Here is a 5,055-nt window from a genome sequence, read left to right as displayed (position 1 = left end):
CACTAGGGGCTTGGGTGCGCATCCCTCCCTCCCCCCTCTTTATATAGGGGCCGGGGGGGCACCGGCCTACTAGAGATCCAATCTCAAGGGGGGGCGGCGGCCAAAGGGGAAAACTTGCCCCCCAAGTTAGGTGGGGCGCCCCCACCCCCAGGGTTTCCAACCCTAGGCGCAGGGGGATGCCCAAGGGGGGTGCACCAGCCCACCAGGGGCTGGTTCCGTTCCCACTTCAGCCCATGGGGCCCTCCGGGATAGGTGGCCCCACCCGGTGGACCCCCGGGAACCTTCCGGTGGTCCCAGTACAATATCGGTGACCCCCAAAACTTTCCGGGGGGCCGAAACTGGACTTCCTATATACAAATCTTTACCTCCGAACCATTCCGGAACTCCTCGTGACGTCCAGAATCTCATACGGGACTCCGAACAACTTTCGGGTTACCGCATACTAATATCTCTACAACCCTAGCGTCACCGAACCTTAAGTGTGTAGACCCTACGGGTTCGAGAATCACGCAGACATGACCGAGACAGCTCCCCGGCCAATAACCAACAGTGGGATCTGGATACACATGTTCCACGATGATCTCATCAAATGAACCACAATGTCGAGGATTCAAGTAATCCCGTATACAATTCCCTTTGTCAATCGGTACGTTACTTGCCCGAGATTCGATCGCCGGTATCCCAATACCTCGTTCAATCTCATTACCGGCAAGTCACTTTACTCGTACCGTAATGCATGATCCCGTGACCAACCGCTTGGTCACATTGAGCTCATTATGATGATGCATTACTGAGTGGGCCCAGAGATACCTCTCCGTCATACGGAGTGACAAATCCCAGTCTCGATCCGTGTCAACCCAACAGACACTTTCGGGGATACCTGTAGTATACCTTTATAGTCACCCAGTTACGTTGTGACGTTTGGTACACCCAAAGCACTCCTACGGTATCCGGGAGTTACATGATCTCATGGTCTAAGGAAATGATACTTGACATTGGAAAAGCTCTAGCAAACGAACTACACGATCTTGTGCTATGCTTAGGATTGGGTCTTGTCCATCACATCATTCTCCTAATGATGTGATCCCGTTATCAATGACATCCAATGTCCATAGTCAGGAAACCATGACTATCTGTTGATCAACGAGTTAGTCAACTAGAGGCTCACTAGGGACATGTTGTGGTCTATGTATTCACACATGTATTATGATTTCCGGATAACACAATTATAGCACGAATAATAGACAATTATCATGAACAAGGAAATATAATAATAATCATTTTATTATTGCCTCTAGGGCATATTTCCAACACTACTACTATTGCTGAATGAACATTCAGCCCGATTGGCATATTTGTAGGTCTGGCACAGCAATCCAAATGAAATGTCACCGAGTCTTATCAATTAATACAGACTTGTGCTCAAATAAAATTACAAACCAAAAAACCAACAAAAAAAATTATTACAAGATCTCTAAAACAAATGGTTTGATTGATTACATGAATAGACAACACAAAGGTTATTCAACAATGGAAAGAACATATCACCTATGATTTACCAAGTAGGAATTTAATTTCCTTTTTTCCTTCAGGACCTTAACAATCTGGTCAGTCTCAGTTTGTTTTGTTTTGAAATCCACCAAATATTTAATTGCTGTCTTGAGTACTGCTTGTGATTGTGTTGTTTGCTTCCTCAACATGTCAACTTCATCTCTAAGTGCAGAAGCAGAATCTCTTTCTACCACTAGTTTAGCCTCTAGAGCATCAGCAGTTGGCAATTCATAATGCACGATTGGGTCGGTGCCACTGCTCTGGGATGATGCAACGTCCATGGTGACCTCGCTTTTTGAACTTGGGCTAACCTATTTTGCCATTAAAGTTCCGATTGTATTCAGAAAAGTTGAAGTTAGCAAAACATCTCAACTGGGAGTTATAGCAGCAAACAAGTTAAACAAACAAGGAATTAAAGAGTTTCAATTGGATGCTGAAAAGTAGTTATTAACATCATTGTAACCTGATGTTGCAGCAGCAAAGCAGTTAAACAAACAAGTAGATATTTAAGTTAAGGCAAACAGGTAATTCTTAACAGGAAGTATCAAACACATATCTAGGCGCAGTCTACAATATGATTAATAGGCTGTGGCATTATGTAATCAGTAGAAAACTAAATTAAGCCAAGCAACATAATTGAACAATTTTGCAATAAGTGGCTAACTAAAATTCCGAGAAGTAGGTAACTGAACTTACGCTAGTTCTTTGTACAGGCACACTGCAACTTCTTTTTTGCTTACAAGGTTGTACCAAGGAGTCCATGGTATCAATTGCTTGGATACGCAGTCCCAATACTTCTTTCTTCCCACACTGCATTGGTAAGTCGAATGGTTAATCTGGTCAGATGGTGCGTCCTTGATATGTTATATGAGGACGTGTAGTCATACTAGTTGTAGCCACACACATCACACTGGCTTTTACTATATATTTCATGCGATTACTTTTGGCATATCAAGATCTAAGCAATCTACAATAGGATGAAAAGACTGGCATCCTTCACATTATTGGCGAACTCAGTTCATAGAAACAAGCAATTCAACCATTCTGTGGGTAAATCAAAAGCGCCACTGGAATATTTTTCACTACCCAATCATACACGCAAAAAGGGGCGACGCCACCATAGGGGCTGGTATGGGAGGCCGCCTCAGGTGGCTGGAAAGTGTGCACCTAGTTTGAGTTGTCCAGGTTGGCCCAGGCTAGTTTTGTTTGTCCCAATGCACGAGCAGGCAATGTAAAAAATGAAGAAAAATGTTTCAATTTGGATGGGCCAATAACAAAAGTGCAAGAGCAGGCCCTATAGCAGGCTCGCGGCCCAAACGAGCGCCTCCCATATCGAGCGACAGCAGGAAATATCCCAATTGATTCGCTCTAGCCTCCAGTCTGGTTCGCTCCTAACCTAGCCGCCGCTGGAAAGACCGACACAGCACTTCCTCGCGCCCTCGTTGGAGGGCAGTCGCCGGCCTTCAAGCGAATGGAAGGACAAGAAGATGAAGATCCAACCTTGGGTGTAGCCTGCGTGGGAGGTAGCGGCGGCAGCGCAGGCATGGCATCGAGCTTGCGCAAACGGACAGTCACAGCTTGCAAGAGTAGCATGCACAACGAGCAGGTACATCACATCCCTGATTATATTTAATTCAACTCTTCAATTTCTGGCCAATAGTTAAACCTGACGATGTTGTAAAACTGCTTGTATGTAGGGAATCTATGAGAAAATGAAACCAATTTCTACTTATTTTATAACACCCCCAATCAATACTGAACTAACTAAATCTGATGTATCTAATCAAGTTTCCGATGCAAACATACAAGCTCATGTTGTTCTTGAGCCTGAAGTGTCTAATGAACAGACTGCTAATGAAGGATTTGATGCAAACATTTTACATGCTCCTGGTGATGAACATATAGTGTCTAATGAGGGATCTAATGCAAGCATGTTGCAAGCTCATTGAAGGATTTAGTGTCTAATGATGATCTGCTATGTTGAGAGAGACAGAGATTTGCAGGCATTGATGACAAGCAAATTATAGTGCATTTTCATAGCTTGAGGAAACGTCGAGGCCATCTACAAGAAAGTCCCCGTATCATGACAACATAGCATAAATACTTTTCTATTCTGTTGTTTGAAACTATTGGCATACTTGTGCAGGATAGATATATTGATATGTAGTTCGCACACTAGTTATAGGTGCAATTACACTTCGATATTTTTAGCCAGAGACGAATAATTCAAGCATGTACAGACCATGTTTGTAGTCCTTGTACACCATGTTGCATTTTGTGTTTTTTGGTGCTTGCATCATTTAGTGTTTATAATCTGAACTACTTTGGATCATTAGCTGGTTTTCAAAGTGCATGTAGCTTCACAATTCTCAAGTTATGTTGATTTCCGGAGTGCAAGTGCCTTCATTTTTTTTAAGTTAAATGTTTGCCCCTAGTAACTTGAATTCATGGATCCGCCACTGCACACAAATCATACACGACTGCCAGTACGAATTAAATGAAATGCAAGGACTTATGCTAGCTCGTTGTACAGGCTCACTGCAGCTTTGCTTGCGCTTGGGATGTTCCATGTACAATTCCATGTTACCACTTGCTTGGATGTGTAGGCCTTGTGCTCCTTGCATCCCCTCTGCATTTTTGACCCGGCGAATGGTTGATCAAATAAGAGGAATCGACCTTGATGTTGTACCGGAGGACAGATACTTACAAGGTTATACGGGTGTGCAGGATGTGTACCAGATCCCGTAGCGCCGTCATGCTTCGCTAAAAAATGGATTTGCTTGTTTCAGATGATATCTCCAGAAGAAATAAGAGTTAAAGTCAGAATTGCATAGGCATGTAAGCTAAGAGAGCAGCGAAAGGATATCCAAACATCGTCGGAACAGTGCACAAGGGAGTGATGTGTGGATACCTAGTTCGGGCCGACGTTTGGGCATGCTCGCCTAGCTAGAGTGCGGGTCACTTCAGAGCCGTTGAGGGTGATGCGCTGGCATTGGCTGGCCATGCACGGATGCAGATCTTGAGTGGCAGCGGAGCACTAAGGTGCGGTGGACAAGACCGTTGGTGAAGCCCCAACGGCCTCGGGGGGCGGAGGTGCGACGATGTGCTCGGTGAAGTAGCCCCGGTGAGCTGGGAGACGGCGTCGGTGAAGCGCACCTGATGCGGTGGAACTCGGTGTCTGTGAGGCACGTCGGTTGCGGTGGCCGACACTGTCGGTGGACCACCCGATGCGCTGGACGAGGGCGTAGATGAGGTAGCTCCGGTGCGGTGGTGAAGCATGACCGTCGTCTTCGTTGTCGTCATCTGGCACAGAGGTGGGGAAAGAGACGAGATGAGGGGAGATTCGAACTTTGCTTGGGTTGGCGGCGAATAAGGGATTTGAGCAATCTGGGCGCAGAAGGGGACGGCGGAGAAGAAAGATTTTGCAGGGCTGGAATTGGGGCCGCCAGATATTTCAATCTGAAATGTGGAAGAGGAAACTTATTTTGTCGTCGTCCTTTTTTT

The sequence above is a fragment of the Triticum dicoccoides genome, chromosome 6B (genome assembly GCF_002162155.2).
Source record: "Triticum dicoccoides isolate Atlit2015 ecotype Zavitan chromosome 6B, WEW_v2.0, whole genome shotgun sequence".
Taxonomy (NCBI): domain Eukaryota; kingdom Viridiplantae; phylum Streptophyta; class Magnoliopsida; order Poales; family Poaceae; genus Triticum; species Triticum dicoccoides.
Note: the sequence above shows the minus strand (reverse complement) of the source record.